Source organism: Bos indicus x Bos taurus, chromosome 12, assembly GCF_003369695.1.
Source record: "Bos indicus x Bos taurus breed Angus x Brahman F1 hybrid chromosome 12, Bos_hybrid_MaternalHap_v2.0, whole genome shotgun sequence".
Taxonomy (NCBI): Eukaryota; Metazoa; Chordata; class Mammalia; order Artiodactyla; family Bovidae; genus Bos; species Bos indicus x Bos taurus.
Window position 1 is genome coordinate 29,944,879 of NC_040087.1, and position 16,246 is coordinate 29,961,124.

The 16,246-nt window shown below is 40.8% G+C and overlaps 2 long non-coding RNA genes across 4 annotated transcripts in view; both read left to right on the forward strand.

Annotated features, from left to right (window-relative positions):
• Positions 1-47: 47 nt before the first annotated feature.
• The window catches only part of LOC113902341, a 93,339-nt gene continuing 77,140 nt past the window's right edge, over positions 48-16,246 (forward strand). Inside the window, exon 1 of the long non-coding RNA XR_003513782.1 lies at positions 48-157. This is a non-coding gene — a long non-coding RNA (uncharacterized LOC113902341). The remainder of the gene's footprint in view (positions 158-16,246) is intronic.
• On the forward strand, positions 6,853-9,409 carry LOC113902340. Of its 3 annotated transcripts, XR_003513781.1 has the most exons (3): positions 6,853-7,550; positions 7,890-8,047; positions 9,290-9,409. It is a non-coding gene; the product is annotated as an uncharacterized LOC113902340 (long non-coding RNA). The 3 variants fall into 3 exon arrangements; XR_003513779.1 differs by lacking the exon at positions 9,290-9,409 and having other exon boundaries at positions 7,890-9,102; XR_003513780.1 differs by lacking the exon at positions 9,290-9,409 and having other exon boundaries at positions 6,853-7,546; positions 7,890-9,102.

Below are 16,246 nucleotides of genomic sequence, written 5' to 3' on the forward strand. Positions count from 1 at the left end.
CCTGAAAGGGCGTCAGCCGGGCAGGGAAGGCGAAGACGGGAGCACTTCCGGTGGGCCTCCGCAGAGAGGCGTGGCTTTCCGCTCGGCCGCCGCAGCCGCAGTTGTAGCTGCGGCGACGACTAGGGGCGGGGCCGGTGGCTGCAAGAGCCCGCCATATGTGAGTGGCTGGGTTTGGGGAGGCGACGTTTCTGGAAGCTGCTGGAAAGCGCTCGGGTGGCGGAGGTGACGCCGACGGCCAGGCGGGGGAAGGCGGGGGAGAGTGGGGCGTGATTAAAACTAGTGCGCGGCCGGCAGCGGAGGGATTACGCTAAGGAAAGATTCCGGCGCGTGTCTCGTTGCGCCTTGGCCGGGCGAGCCCGGGTCGAAAGCCGACGCGCCCTGAGTGACTTGGGTGGGCCGGCGGGCGGGCGAGGAGCGAAGGCCCCCACAGCTGGCGGAGGGTGCGATGGAGGGGCTCTTGGCCGGCGCCCGCCCGCAGCGCCGAGGTTTCCGCGTCGGGGCAGGCGGCGCGGGGGCACCATAGTCCGCTCTCATGAAAGCCTCGGTGAGAGCCGAGCTGCCACAGAGCCTGTTCACAAAGGGTCACCACACACGGAGCTGCCCCTCCCTGTCTCCCTAAACCCCAGTCTGCGAGGCTAGGGCCTTTTTTTTTTTTTTTTTTACCGGGATTCTGGGTGTTTCTCCTCCTTTCCTCCCTCCCAGATCTTCTCACGGTAAGGGGAGTAGCCGCAGCACGGGGACCCCATTCTTGGCTAGTCAGGGGCCGAGATGTTCCTAGCGCGCTCCTGTCAGCTGCCCTGCCTTGTAACTTCAGAGAAGGGGAGTTCTCTGTGAGTCGATGAGTTTTCAGGCTCTGCTTTCGTAGGAAGGTCCTGTGGCTTCACGAACATCATGACCGCGCGTGCTGTTTCTTGAGTCTTGCATCCTGAATCTTGGGGCAGCATATTCCAGAAGTCCTTGGCTCGGTTGATCCTGCGTCCTAGAATAACATGTTTCTGACCCATTTCCTTACAGAATAGTCACCACTGGCATTTTGGACTGTGGGGCTTTTTTTTAAGTGCTCTCAAGCTAAGTAATTTAAATATTTAATGATGATCGTTTTGATAAGATAGTATAGAGGAAATCAGTCCCCTGTACCAAGAAATCCAGTGAGAAGGATTTTAGTTTTCGTTACTACTGAATGTAAATAGCTAAGAAATGGAACAGGGAATTTGTTTTTTCCAGACTGAAAAATAGTCTGGTTAGTTTTTGTTCACCTTTTTTGTTGTTGTACTAGGTAAGTAACGTGCGGATATACTTGTTAAGATCTAGCTATTAGGTTTTCTTTTTCTTATTTTAACGAATTAGGAAAATATGAGAAGGTAGTATTTCGTTCTGAAGTAGTAGCCAAAACTCAAGGAGATTTACTTCATTTTCACACTTGGTATTTCCGTTTTTAGAATGGAATACACTTTTCTGTAATAAACACTTGCTGAATGTTAATGTCATATATTGAACAAAGTAATTGATTCAGTTAAAATGTCCATACAATTTTAAGATTGAAAATCAACATCCCCAGACTGATTCATATCAAACATTGTTGCCTGCAGAGTTGATTTGTAGTCTTTCAGTGCAAATTGGGTATTTTGCCGAGGAAAAAAATTTATAGTAACAGAAGCAAAGTGGAGGTGGGGCTTGAGTTACGGAAAGAAAAGAATGGATTTTAGTGTGCTCGGTGTTGATTGCAGAGCTTTTTCCATTTGTGAAAAGTAGAGAAAAACATGTAGGACTTTATATAAGATTGCTAATAATATAAAAGTCAATCAGGAGAGGTTGACTAGAAAATTTACCTTGGTTTATATTAGAGTAATTATAATTAGAGAAAAATGTGTACATTTCTGCTTATTTCTCACCATTATATTTGGAATCCCTCTTTCTATGAACATTGGTCCCCAAAAAGTGCAGTTATCTTCCCATAGAATTCACAACTGACTGCCGCCATACTCTTGTTAGCCGTATGGGACAGGAGTTTTATTTACCCATTTTCATTAAAAAATAACATGATCTAATCAAATGGAGCTAGCTTATTAAATTAATAATTAATGAGCAGCTCTGATAAGAATACGGTATTGTACAATTAGGATTCCTGCCCCCCACCCCCGCATTGTCAGCTTTTGATCCTCTCTGCTAGGTTGGATTCCTTAGTGATAAAACAAGTCTCTCCAAACTTGGGATATAAAAGCCGCCTGGTATAACTGCTTGTTCTGGTCTCATCCAGAAGATGAGAGTCGAAGTGATTAATCGCGTCTTGTAGCAGCACTGTTGTGAATACAGCCCATATTATCTCTAATACCAACATTCAAAAGGATTTGAAAAGCAAAAGCATTTTAAGCTTGGAGATAGTATTCATTTGGGAGCAAAATGCAACCTGAACTAATAAAAAGGTATATATAGTTTTCATTTATCCATTATGTTTTGCTGAAGAAATATTAATATGCTTGATTATGAGGTGCTGCTCTTGGCCACTGGTATGTAAGGTGTTTTGAAATGGTTTGTGTGCCTTGTGACATTTTTTAGTTCACAGAAATTCTTGTTTCTAAAACATCCAGTCCCTGGGTTTTGGTTAAGCAATGTGAATGTATATTAATATTTTTGGCAGTACACTTGGGCCAGTATTTGCATACTTAAAAATATAAGAAATTTTAGTTCTTGCACTCAGTGAATTCAGTTCAGTTAGGAGGACAGTTAGCATACTGTAATATGTGCAGTGATAGAGATGTACACAACCTATTTGTGAATACAGCCATGTAGTGACCACGCAAGAAAGTAGTATGAGAGTTTGATCTTATTTTGTACTTTTAGACTGTAATTTAGACAGAAGGTGACAGCCCATTATGTAACCTAAACTTAATTTGGCTCTGATTTTCACTCACAAAATGAGAAGACAGAAGATAAGGAAGAGCCCTAGAGCAGATGCTGAAATTTTGGATTTCTAATCTTAATTCTTCTGCTGTGTGACCTTATATTCCAGAGCAACATACAGTTCCGAAAGCCAGCAGTGCATTTTTTCTGATGACAGAATAACGTTCAATAAGTAATTGTTGAAGTAATCATACAACACGTTGATTGGCAATCAGGAGGGCTTCAAATCAAAAAATGAAAGCTGATATAGAGGAAACACTCTTTCCTAATTGGGAAAGAGGTGTCACTTTGAGATGAATTTAATAGTCATAAGGACTGAAAGGAAATTAGTATAATTTGGAAGGAATCTTGCATTCCCCAGAGTTAATGCTGTCATTTAATTTAGGCAAGAGAATCTGCCTAAATTTAATTTAGGCAGGAGAATTCTTATCAGATAAGTGTTGGCAGAAACAACAGCAAAAAAATTGAAAAATAGAAGGTTGGGGAGTGTTCTGTAGTAACTTCTCCCCTGAAGCTGGCATTGTAGCACATGACCCACACATACTTTTAGGCCCTTCAATTCAGTTCAGTTCAGTCGCTCAGTCGTGTCTCACTCTGTGACCCCATGGACTGCAGTACGCCCAGCTTCCCTGTCCATCATCAGTTGCAGGAGCTTACTCAGACTCATGTCCATTGAGTCAGTGATGCCATCCAACCATCTCATTCTCTTATCGTCCCCTTCTCCCACCTTCAATCTTTCCTGGCATCAGGATCTTTTCTAGGAAGTCAGTGCTTCACATCAGGTGGCTAAAGTATTGGAGTGTCAGCTTCAGCATTGTCTGCAATGAATATTCAGGACTGATTTTCTTTAGGATGGACTGGTTGGCTCTCCTTGCAGTCCAAGGGACTCTTACGAGTCCTCCAACACCACAGTTCAGAAGCATCAATTGTTTGGCGCTTAGCTTTCTTTATAGTCCAATTCTCACATCCATACATGACTACTGGAAAAACCATAGCTTTAACTAGATGGACCTTTGTTGGCAAAGTAATGTGTCTGCTTTTTAATATGCTGTCTAGGTTGGTCATAGCTTTTCTTCCAAGGAGCAAGCATCTTTTAATTTCATGGCTGCAGTCACCATCTACAGTGATTTTGGAGCCCCCAAAAATAAAGTCGCTCACTGTTTCCATTGTTTCCCCATCTATTTGCCATGAAGTCTTGGGACCGGATGCCATGATCTTAGTTTTCTGAATGTTGTATTTTAAGCCAACTTTTTCACTGTCCTCTTTCACTTTCATCAAGAGACTCTTTAGTTCTTCTCTTTCTGCCATAAGGGTGCTGTCATCTGTGTATCTGAGTTTATTGACATTTGTCCTGGCAATCTTGATTTCAGCTTGTGCTTTGTCCAGCCCGGCATTTCTCATGATGTACTCTGCATATAAGTTAAATAAGCAGGGTGACAATATAGAGCCTTGACATACTCCTTTCCCGATTTGGAACCAAGCTGTTATTCCATGTCCAATTCTAATTGTTGCTTCTTGACCTGCATACAGATTTCTCAAGGGGCAGGTAAGGTGGTCTGATATTCCCATCTCTTTAAGAATTTTCCACAGTTTGTTGTGATCCACACAATCAAAGGCTTTGGAGTAGTCAAAAGCAGAAGTAGATGTTTTTCTGGAACTCTCTAGCTTTTTCGATGATCCAGCGGATGTTGGCAATCTGATCTCTGGTTCTTCTGCCTTTTCTAAATCCAGCTTGAACATCTGGAAGTTCACAGTTCACGTACTGTTGAAGCCTGGCTTGGAGAATTCTGAGCATTACTTTGCTAGTGTGTGACACTGCTGAGTATTCTCCTCTTTGCATAACTGACTCTCACCCTTCAATTTCAGCTTAAATTTCGCTTGTCAGGCTGTGCACCTATGTAAGCTGCTCTTACTCTCCATCCTTACTCTAATTCCTCATTTCACCTACTGTTTGTTTTCTTCGTAACATGTACTTATATGCTATTGTCTGTCTTCCTACTAGGTGTAAGCTTTGTGAGGGCAAAAACTACATCTGTTTGTTTTTTTTTTTTTCCCCATTGTTGTATATACATTGCATGGTACATACTGCATATTTGTTGATAAATAAATTATTTTGGTGGTTCCCAAATTACATGGCTGACCAAACCTGCTTAAAAATGGAAATGTTTTCAACAGTGTATTTCCCCGTGTTCTTATATTTGTTAGTTCAAGGTTGATACAGGAAATGTGTTGATATATATAACTTATGTACTCATCTTCTTGAGCTTTTATTGAATGTGCAAGGCACTGTGCTAAACGCTAGGTGAATACAAAGGTGGGTGATGCATAGTCCTCCCTAAAGAGAAGCACTAACGTTTTTAAGCAAACAGCTTTAATGCAAGGCAAAATGAAATAAATGCTAAATTTGTACAAGCAATGATGTATAGCAGCAATGAAGGAAAAAATGATTAATTACAGGAAGGGCCTTACAGAGTTTAATTTTTATTTTGGTCTTGAGATAGAAAAGAGGAGCTGACGTCCTTATAGAGACAAATATTTTAAGGACTTATCTTCACTGTCTTTCACTTTAAAAGTCCTTAAAATTATAACATGGACCACAAAGCAGTCTTATAAAACATTGTCATAAAGCAGTCTTTGAACTGCAAGGAGATCAAACCAGTCAGTCCTAAAGTAAATCAACCCTGACTATTCATTGAAAGGATGGATGCCAAAGCTCTTATACTTTGGCCACCTGATGCGAAGAGCCGACTCCTTGGAAAAGACTCTGATGCTGGGAAAGATTGAAGGCAAGAAGAGAGGGGGGTGACAGAGGATGAGATGATTGGATGGCATCACTGACTAAATGGACATGAGTTTGAGTAAACTCCAGGAGATGGTGAATGACAGGGAAGCCTGGCATGCTGCAGTCCATGGGGGTCGCAAAGAGTTGGACATAGTGACTGAAAAACAACAACAAAGCAATTTTTAATAAAATTATTCTGGCCTTAACATTATACTTCTAAGATTAAGGCTAGCTATACAATTAGCTTGACTGTTTTGACTAGTTTGGTGCTTTCCAACTAGTTGATAAGTCATCAGTCTTAACAGTTGGTTCTTGACTGACTGCTAATGGCAGTTAGTAATTATTTAGTAAACTAAACAATTGAGACAAAACCATAATGATTAAACAGTTATTTTTTGAGTGCTTTTTAAGCCACTGGTGGCCTTTAATGTATGATTCTCTGGCTGTATAACAAGTTAAAATATAATCTGTTTTGCAGTGGTCTAATTTTTTTTTAAGTCTGCTTTTGCTTTCCTTCTTTTGTGTGTTTGCCTAAGCAAGACAGACCTCCTTCCCAACCTACTAAAAGCAGCAACAGCAGAGCTTTTAGATTGACAGACTTGGTTTCATCTTGGCCACTTCTCTTCTTAATCACAGTTCTGCCCCTTTACAATTTTGTTACTTCTGACATATTTTACCCCCTTGAGGCTCAATTTCATCTCTAAAATGAAAATTTCTGCTAATCTCATTCTGTCATTTAACTAATTTGATGAGTTCAGGCAAATTATTTAATCTGTCTGGGCCTCAGTTTTTCCATATATGAAATGAAATCGTCTCAAACGAGGTAATATATAGGAGAGTGTCTACAGTTAAGAAGCCCTCAGCAGATGTTTTCCCCTCATCCTCTTCCACCTCATCCACCTCTTCCATCCCTGTATATCTTTCAAAGTTTGCTTCAAGTTTTGTTTGCTATCATCTTTCCTTTGCTAGCTCATAGCAGGCTCCTTTTTTCCAAAGTCATTGCACCTGCCATGTATATCTTGGGTTGGGGCTTCCCTGGTGGCTCAGACGGTAAAGAATCTACCTGCAATGCAGGAGACCCAGTTTCAGTCCTTGGGTCGAGGAGATCCCCTGGAGAAGGGAATGGCAACCCACTCCAGTATTCTTGCGTGGAGAATCCCACAGACAAAGGAGCATGGAGGGTTGCTAGTCCATGGGGTCGCAAAGAGTCGGACACGACTGAGCAGCTGACTTTCACTTTGACTAGATTCGTGTGGATCAGCATTGTTTTGAGAACTTATTAAAAGCGCAGTTATTTGGGTCCCATTCCTGAGTTTATAGGTTTGGCATGGGGTAGGTCTTTGTTTTTACCTTTCTCTTTCAGATGTTCTGATTCTCACAGATGATCATAATTTCTCACATGTTTGGTAATAATTACGTGCTTAAAGTTTATATTTGTTAGGTAATTCTTTATTATGTAACCTTTCGGGTGTTCTAGTTTATATGCCAAATAGACTATACACTGCACAAGGGCACAAAATACCCCTAATAGTTTGTATTTAGTTTAGAAGTTGATAAGTTGCCCCCTCCCCTTTTTTTCCCTTACTGAAGTTTGGATCCAGTTTAGAAATAGGACACAGAAGTCAGATAGATGAAGATTCTGATATAAGTTAATTACTGAAAAAGTTGTTTGGAAAATGTGTCTGAGGTTTGCAGAAACAATGAACTCCCTAATGTGGCACTCCAGAATTACACAGATTTAAACCTCATGTTTCTCTTTCTACAGGAGTAGAGCTTGTCCCACTATATTTACTGTGTGACAGAGGGCAGACGAGAACAAACAGCTCTGTTCAGTGAGACAAGTCGCAAGTGGAAAGGAGACAAGTAGGTGAGATTAGACAAGTATTAGACAAGTAGGCTTCCCTAATAGCTCAGCTGGTAAAGAATCCGCCTGCAATGCAGGAGACTCCGGTTCGATTCCTGCTGGAGAAGGGATAGGTTACCCATTCCAGTATTCTTGGGCTTCCCTTGTGTCTCAGCTGGTACAGAATCTGCCTGCAATGTGGGAGACCTGGGTTCGATCCCTGGGTTGGAAAGATCCCTGGAGAAGGGAAAGGCTACCCACTCCAGTAATCTGGCCTAGAGAATTCTATGGACTATATACAGTTCATGGGGTCGTAAAGAGTCGGACTCGACTGAGTGACTTCCACTTTCACTTCACTTTTAGGTGAGCCTCAGAATTCCTTCTCTCAAACTTGTTATCAGACCAGTTACTCCCTCCTACCTAGGGAGGAATTAGTGAGAAGTTAGAGGTCAGCATGAATATTACCCTAATGAAGTTTCATGTGGAGTATGAGAGAGCTTTTTTGCCCTCAATGGTACTCGGTAGGTATTTGTTAGTGAGTTTTGTTTTTTGTTTTTAACTACCTTACATTGCATCAACATGTGATTTTTAATACCTAAATGAGAAGTTAAAGAGACTTATAACTTCAACCAGTTAAATTAATACATGTTATTAAATATTATCCCTGGCTCTGTAAGAAATTTTCCCAAAACTGCCTATAAGACAGCATTTATTATTTCATGCAGTTTTTGATGATCAGGAAATTGGGAGTGATTTAGCTGGGTGGTTCTAATTCAGGGTCTCATGTGGTTGCTTGAGTGTCCTCCCAACATGGCAGCTGGCTTTTCTCCAGAGCAGGTGTCTGAGAAAAAGGCAGAAACCACAATATCTTTGATAATACAGCCTTAGAGTGACATCCCATCACTCTGTTGCACAGACCCACCTTGATGTAATGGGAGGGATGAACACGGTGTAAACAGCAGGAGACCGGGCCCACTGGAGCCCACCTCATACCGGCTACTGCAAATATGTAACATGTTTGATTTTGTTGCCTTACATTGCTTCATATGAGAGCAAGTAATTCAGTAATGTTTAAAATCCCATTAAAATTATTAAAGTACTAAGGGAGTTGTGTGGAAGAGTTGTGTTTTTGTATATATTACGGTATAATATCCTAGCTGGAGAACTGAGAGGATGATTTTCTACTGGTTGTTCTTGCCCTCCTGTCAGCTCTGTGTCTAAAGTTTACTTAGTATGATCATGGTCTTCCTGCTAGTCTGTGAAAGTTCCAGTGAGCTACAGGCTGACTTACTATAAGGTAATAATAGCTACAATTTTTATCTTTATATGGTTCTGGTCTTAGGGAAAGTGCTTCTTAAAGTCTGATTCCCAATTTCTGATTTATTCAAGTGAAGGTTTTTTGCAGTGGTAATCTGGGTGAGGTGGACTAGATGACTAGTGAAGGTCATTTGCCTCACTGAAATAGTCTGTAGACCCAAAGGAATTGAAAACCACTCTAAGTGTCAATGATTTGATTAATATTCCAGTGTCAAAGCACCAAAGTCCAAGTAAATGAAATAAAATGGTTAAAAATCGTTAACTGTTTTGCTTTACTCATTTCATCATAATTTAAATCTCATATAACATGCTAAATAGTTTCAGTTTTGTAAGCTAACAGAATTGCAATGCAAGGTAGAGGGAATTTATGTTCATTGAATTAAAGAGTATAAAATTCATTTGTATAAAAAATTCTATTTTTAATGCTTTCCAACACTATGAAAAAGATGATAATTTGAAGATTGTGGCAGAAAATGTTTTAAGATGAATTGACAGAACACCAAAGAATTGATGCCTTCAAACTGTGGTGCTGGAGAAGACTCCTGAAAGTTCCCTGGACAGCAAGGAGATCAAACCAGCCAATCTTAAGAGAGATCAACCCTGAATATTCACTGCCAGGACTGATGCTTAAGCTGAAACCTCCAGTATTTTGGTCATCTGATGTGAACAGACGACTCATTGGAAAAGTCCCTGATGCTGGGAAAGATAGAGGGTAGAAGAAGAGGGGGTCAGAGGATGAGTTGGCTGGACAGCATCACTGATGCAATGAACATGAACTTGGACAAACTCCAGAAGATGGTAAGGAACAGGGAGGCCTGACATGCTGCAGTCCATGGGGTCACAGAGTCGGACAAAACTGGGTGACTGAACAACAGCAACAATAAATGTTCCTTGAAATTCTAGCTGTAAACGTTGTGTCAATTTGCATTTTAAGTTGCTTAAAGAACATTAATTAAATTGTTTAAAGAATTTGTACATAAATGACCAGTTAAAGAAGCCAAATATTAATATAGTCAAATTTTTCATCTGTGTTTAACCTGTTTACTATATTGACAGAGGAATGTACAGAACATACCAGCACCAACCCAGTAAACTCATCTGGCTATTATAATTTCCAGTCACGTAGGCATTATTTGACAGCAGCTTTCACCCTCAAGTATAAGGAGGCACTATTTTGCTAATCAGCAAAGAAATTTCAGAGACTTCATTTTACTTTCCAAATGTAATTTGTCATGATTAATCAATAAAATGATATTTGGTTTGGGTACTGATTAGCTTTAAGATGAGATCTCCCATGAATTCTTACAGTAAATGGAGATGATAGTATATTTTTTCTGAATATGGAGTATATAAGCCCTGAAATTTGCTCAGTTGAGTATGAAAAAAATCTTGGAATAATTGAGAATTTTCTGAAACTAAAAGACTTTGCAGAGAAAGAGATCAGAAAGTTGGGAAATGTTAATTTTAGGATATTGTGCCAAAAACAATAAATACACTTAACTACCCTCAAAACCTTCCCTTCCAGGACAGAACAAGTTAAATGTCATAACGGAATCATCCAATCCATTCTGTAAAACAGATCTTTTCAAAGTCTTTGAGAGAGACCAAAGAAACGTGATAACAATTGCAGTGCATGGACTTGGATTAAATCTTGGTTTGGGCCGGGGGCTGGGGCCAGGAACCTGCTTTAAAACACAGTGGAAAATTCAAGTATGCCTAGCTATAGAATATATTTGGGAATATAGTTTTCTGAGTGTGTTTATGGCTATTAAAAGAGCCTCTTGATGAAAGTGAAAGAGGAGAGTGAAAAAGTTGGCTTAAAGCTCAACATTCATGGCATCCAGTCCTATCACTTCATGGCAAATAGATGGAGAAACAGTGACTGACTTTATTTTTCTGGGCTCCAAAATCACTGCAGATGGTGATTGCAGCCATGAAATTAAAAGATGCGTACTCCTTGGAAGGAAAGTTATGACCAACCTAGACAGCATATTAAAAAGCAGAGACATTATTTTGCCAATGAAGGTCTGTCTAGTCAAGGCTATGGTTTTTCCAGTGGTTATGTATGGATGTGAGAGTTGAACTATAAAGAAAGCTAAGCACCGAAGAATTAATGCTTTTGAACTGTGGTGTTGGAGAAGACTCTCAAGAGTCCCTTGAACTGCAAGGAGATCCAACCAGTCCATCCTAAAGGAGATCAGTCCTGGGTGTACTGATATTGAAGCTGAAACTCCAATATTTTGGCCACCTGATGCAAAGAGCTGACTCATTGGAAAAGACTCTGATGCTGGGAAAGATTGAGGGTAGGAGGAGAAGGGGATGACAGAGTATGAGATGGTTGGATGACATCACCGACTCAATGGAGATGGGTTTGGGTGGACTCCGGGAGTTGATGATGGACAGGGAGGCTTGGCGTGCTGTGGTTCATGGGGTCACAAAGAGTCAGACATGACTGAGTGACTGAACTGAATTTATAGTTATTACTCTTGCAGGAGAAAAGGCTTTTGTAAGGAGGTGTGTCTGAAGGATATTTAGACTTGAAGTTATCTTCAATGTTCAGACGTATGTATTTGTGTGTTTGTGTGTGTATATATATGTATATAGGAAAAACTAATGTGAAAGTGTTAAAATTTGAATCTCTGGTAGATATAAGGGAATTGTCACACTATAAACTTTTCTATGCATGTGCGTATATAAGTTGGTAGAAAAGAAAATCCCCTCCAGATACTATTGTTTCTTGACTCAGCTTTACAAAGGCTTCAAAAGAGCAGATCATTGTTTATAGCTAGTATTGAGTCCAGGCCACTCAGATTTTCATTCCTACAGCCCCACCAAAACTGTTCATTTCCACACCAGTGTTGGCTTCCTTGCGACTGGATTTGATCGTTTCTTAACCCTCCTTTTCCTTTTGACATCTGAGCGGCATTTGACACTGTTGATCATTCTTTTCTCTCCTCCTCCTACCTCAGGTTGTCTTCTTTATCTTACTAGTATCTTTCACTGGTTCCTCCTCTTTACTTTGGAATGCCTCAGAGCTCAGATCTTGTCTCACTTTACATTTGCTCTCTAAATAACATTAGCCTGTCCCATAGCTATAAATACTGTATAGATGCTAAGAGTTCCAGGTTTATTTCTGCAACCCCAGCCTTGCCCCTGAACTTCAGACTCATATCCATTTGCCTGGTTGATAAGTTTATTCACGTGATGGCTGAGTGGATAGGTATTTCAATTTAGTATGTCCAAAACTTGATGCTTGAATTTCCATCTGTTACTTCTCACTCACAAATGAAAACAAAACTCTTGTTCCCCTACTTGCTGCTCCCACCACCCTCCTCATCTTAGTACAAGACACTTCATCCTTCTAATAGCTCAGGTGAGAAACTTTGGTGTCATCATTGATGCCTCTTTTTCCTTCATATTGTCCATTTAATCCCTCAGCAAATATGGTCAGCTCTACTTTAAAAATATTTAAAAATACATCTAGAATCTCAGCACTTGTCCACCTCTCCCCACTACCATCTTAATCCTAGCCACCATTGCATTACAGGTAACTGAGTTTCTCAACCTCAGTGCTATTGACATTTGGGACCGGAATTCTTTTGGGGAGGAGTGGGCCTTCCTGTGCATGGTAGGATGCTTAAGTGTCTGTAGCGTCTGCTGTACTCTGTGGATTTCCAGAATGCTTTAGTGTTTGTGCTGATTCTGTAGGTGACTGAAATTCTCTTGGGTCCACTTGAGCAGGCGCTGTGAGTTGGCAGCTGGCCTGGGGTGAAGGATCTGAGGCCAAGGTGCTGTGTGTCAGCTGGGCCTTTGTCTGACTCCAGGCTATCTCTCCTCATTTGTAGTCTCCCTTGGACTTTTTAACAAGGCAGCGGAAGTGTTCTAGGGGACGGAGCAGAAGGCGACAAGGTCTAGTCTCAGAAGCTGCACATCAGTTCTGCTGTCTTCCACCACACTGTTTTATGTGTACATCAACTCACATAAACCTCACAACAGTGCTATGAAAAGTAGGGTTATCTGCTGTTGTCACCTTTATTTTTAAAAGGAGGAAACTAGAGCTCAGCACATGTACCCACCAAACAAGCCACAGAACCAGACATGGGTTTTAATCTCTCCTTACCTATCAGCAAACTCTGATGTTACTTTATCTGAGCCCATTTCCTCATCTGTAAATGCAGTTAATACTACTATATAGAATTATTTTTAAGAGTGAATAATTTGCTTTCTAAAATTTATAACAATACATGATACAGAGCAGGTACTCAAAAATGTTAATTTCATCACCTTCCCCTTACTCTTCTCAGGTTTCTTTATTAGGTGAGGGAATGTTTTTATACATATTTGTCTCACCGTCTTTTTTTTTTTTTTTTAAACATGAATGGCCTAGACTAGAATTATCATTAAAGAAGACTGTTGTTAACATTCCAGTAGCTGAGCAGTAATAAAATTCCATTTGACAGAATTCATAATATTTTAAGACTGCAATCTTAGTTTTTCTACCCTAAGATGTTAGTGGCTAATGATCGGTTAATATATTACTCTTCCAGAGATTGTTTACATTTTCAGAGGAAACAAAGTGCCAGTGAAGGAATAGAAGGATTTTAGGATTTGTGGCAAGCCAGTGAGGAAGCTTTGATTAGGAAAGAGACCTTTGGTGCTCCTTGTGGTCCACCCACCACCTTGGGCCAGCCAGCCCTGGCAGGTTATCAAGTGACTCACCACACTTTGTGTACAGTTTATAGATTTGGGTTTCTGCAGAAAAGAGATGCTTTTTAATAAGTTCAGATCATCATGCTGTATTACTTCATTTGCATATGTGACATGTAAATAAATAGAGATGCAGTCATTGCACTATAAATGCAAACAAGAGTGCTGACAATGTGTGGGCCTGTTATGAGCTGAATTGGGCTCCCCACCTCTGCCAAAATTCATATGTTGACACTTTTCACCCCCAGTACTTCAAAATGTGCCTGTATGTGAAAATAAGTTCTTTAAAGGCGTGATTAGGTTAACATGAAATCTTTAGGGTGGATCCTAATCCATTACTTATAAGAACATTACTGGTGTTCTTATAAGAGGAGGAGATAAGGACACAGATGTGCAGTGTACGGAGGGAAGGCCATGTGAGGACCCAGTGAGAAAGCAACTCTGTAAACCAAGGAAAAAGGCCTCAGAAGAAACCAGCCTGCTGATACCTTCATTTTGGACTTCTGGCTGTGAAGAAATAAATCACTGATGTGGTATTTTGTTATTGCAGCCCATGTAAACTGATACAGGGCCCTTTTCATGCTGTTTTTATCATTTCAAAACCAAAAATTTTTGTTATGGGAGAAGTCAGGAATGGGTTATAGGAATCTTTTCTTAATAAGATTTTCCTTCCACTTCTCAATCCTTTTCACCCAGCCCTACATTACTGTATGCCGTTCAGCACTCACGCATACCGGATAGCTGGCTTCTTTCACTTCGTATTTGTAGGTATATTCTCTAAACAAGCTTTAGTTGTTTTTCCTAAGCAACAGGAAAATCTTCCATCTTGTTTTTCTGTCTTCGTAAAACACAGAAGTCCAGTTGAAAAAGAAGAGAGGGCCTGAGCGTTTATGGGGCACCTGTTTTATGCTAGGTGCTACTGTGTTGTTCACTTTGCAGAAGCCAGCTCCTTCAGTGAGGAAACAGCAGCGGCCCAATTTAGAAAAAGAGAAGGAAACGCAATAGCCCGTGACATCATTTTGGAACTTTGCATCTCTTGCTTTGGCCCTGCTTTCTATAGACTTAGCCCTGCTATCAGATCTACAATGCCTGTGATGCCTGGTGATTATGAAAAGGACCTTAACTATTTAACACTGGATGTTAATCATTTTGTGAAAAGCAGCATATCCTTGGGGGTATTCATGGGGAATGTCCCAGGAAATAACATGGGAGGCACTAGTGCTTCTGAGAGTACTTAATTGCCAGTCACAGATAATTTGCATGTGCATCCCTCCTCCTAGAAAGTGAAAGTCACTCAGTTGTGTCTGACTCTTTGTGACCCCCTGGACTATACAATCCATGGAATTCTCCAGGCCAGAATACTGGAGTGGGTAGCCATTCCCTTCTCCAGGAGATCTTCTCAACCTAGGAATAGAATCCATGTCTCCCACATTGCAAGCAAGATTCTTTACCATCTGAGCCACCAAGGAAGCCCCCTCCTCAGTGGAGAGTAACTGAAGGAAAAATGGGGAAAGATGGCTTTAACTCAAGTACTAGATATGAACCTCATTACTCTATAATCAATTGTGTATTACCATGTAATGAGGTTCATACCAAGTATAGTACTTGTTTATGCTAGCTGCGTTATTCCAGTCATCTTTTATGTGCCTTCTACTGATCGCAGAACAATAAATTATAGGTGGATCAGACTTAGTCCAACATTTCCATTAGAAAAACAAGCACATGATGCACTATTTTGGGTTGAAGCCGCCTTTGTACATTTGGTGGAGAAGGAGTTTGCCAAAGGTCAGTGGTTACTAGAGAGAATGGAAGCGTGTGTGTTCAGTATACCCTCATGGTGATGGTTGGAACCTCATGGGGACGTTCCTTGGTCTGGATCTCTGTTGCCTATTTCAGTAGCATTTATGGGCAGGTGATGCATCCTGCGGTTCTCATTACAACTCTTCTACAAGTCTCACTCCCTCTTTACCATTGACAATCCACTTTTTGTAGTTTTCATCCCCATTTCTTTAAAAGAAGAGATGAAGTTTTCTAAAATCCGTTGTGGAACTTCCCCCAGTGATCCAGTAGTCCAAGTGCAGGAGACCCAGGTTTGATCCCTGGTCAGGGAACTAGATCCCACCCATGCCGCAACTAAGAGTTCACATGCTGCAACTAATGATTCCACACAAAGTGCTCCAACAAAGATCAGAGATCCTGTGTACTGCAACTAAGAATGAATGAATGAATACACAATTTTTAAACAGTAAAATCCCCTGTAATTCAAGGATTCTGCGCTTCTAATTCTGTGAATGGGAGAAAGACTCTGTTGCATTTGAGGTATCTGTTGGTTGGGGGCAGTTCTGCATTTAACTTCATACTAAGGATCATGTAGCAAACAATTGGACAGGCTGAGACCAATATGCACCGGTCTGGAGTGGAGTAAGTGTGAGTGGTGGGTTCCCAGTAGCTGAGTATAACAACCGTGAAGCTTTCTTTGGATACATTCTACCATGTGCTCAGTTAAAAGAGGGAAGGGTATTGCCAGACTGTCACATGCCCTGTCGCAGTTATGGTATACTTTCTCAGAGAAGAGCTAAACTTAGACTATACCCCAGAGATAATCACCTAATAGTTGTTTGTCATTGGCAGCCAAGGGAATGGAGTTACTTGCACCTTCTCTGTCCTCCCTTGGTATCTTCTATCTTTTGTGGCAG